The following is a 1,104-nucleotide window of genomic DNA, read 5'->3' as shown; positions in this document are numbered from 1 at the left end:
ATAATAGTACAATATTTGTGAACAGGAAATCAAAATTTTACAATTTCAGTGCTTTGAAGATAAGTTTCGTGGGCTCGTATTTTTGTTCGTAGTTCATAATTCTCTGCAATATTTTTTATGTCCTAATAAAGTGCACGCTCTATGAGTTGCGCCATAGTGCTAAAGAAGTACACCAAGTAAGGTATATTAAGGCTTCCTTAGATTGATGATTCCGAATTTTGAAGATAATTCCACATAGTTGTGAATTACATAAAATGAATTGATATGTTGTTTTCAAGTCAAATTCTCATCAAAGTAACTTCAAGAAATTTTGTAAAGTTCACTTTACAAACCACTGTACCATTTATTCGTAAGGAGGTGCTGACAAAGGCCTTGGATTATTACACTGGAATGCCATAAACTTTATCTTCTTCTCGGCATTCAGAATTAGTCTATATGCTAACACCCATTTAGTGATGTCGTTAATTACTTGGCTTAAGGTATCCATACGTATGAATGGGGATTTATCTGCATATAATTATTTGTGTCAGCATATAAGATGAGTTTGATCTTTAAAGCAGAGTTTGATATAGCATTGATATATATTAAATATAACAAAAGGCCAACCCTGAGGAACCCCAAGGTGTATATCCTTAAGCTCCGAGTACTCATTACAATACATTGTTGGTCGTGTAGCTTTTAATTAAGTTTAAAGGTAAGCATCTAATTACTCTATTGAGTAATCTCTCAAAAAAAATTATTTACCATCAGAAGCTAAGGTTTATTCTCGTACTCCACGTTCAGACACTGTTTAAGCTCGATTAGACCTTGACCCGAGCTTACCCTGGCTTGGTGTCAGGGGCTTGGCAACCGTCGGCCACCTCGACCTAATCCAGATCTTGAAGCACACATCCCGTGGCGAAGATACAAGACAGCCACGCCTCGTTTAGTTTGTTCAGGAAAGTTTAACACTTCGCCATTCATTCCTTGACCAGATGATTATGTAAATATACAGTGTTTACATTAAGTGGCTTGGCTTGGGTGCTGGCTTAGGTCAAGCACTGGAGCAAGTGTGGATGTGAGAGGGAATGTTTTTTGTTGAGCTTTTTTTTATTTTCTTTTTCT

General features: G+C 36.5%; 1 protein-coding gene across 1 annotated transcript in view; it reads left to right on the top strand.

The window, feature by feature from the left end:
• Positions 1–1,104, top strand: part of LOC119591503 — a gene marked incomplete in the record, with an annotated part of 13,709 nt that overhangs the window by 9,110 nt on the left and 3,495 nt on the right.

The sequence above is a fragment of the Penaeus monodon genome, chromosome 28, assembly GCF_015228065.2.
Source record: "Penaeus monodon isolate SGIC_2016 chromosome 28, NSTDA_Pmon_1, whole genome shotgun sequence".
Lineage (NCBI taxonomy): Eukaryota > Metazoa > Arthropoda > Malacostraca > Decapoda > Penaeidae > Penaeus > Penaeus monodon.
The sequence above is the reverse complement of the archived record's forward strand: the minus strand, read 5'-3'. Positions and strand labels throughout refer to the sequence as shown.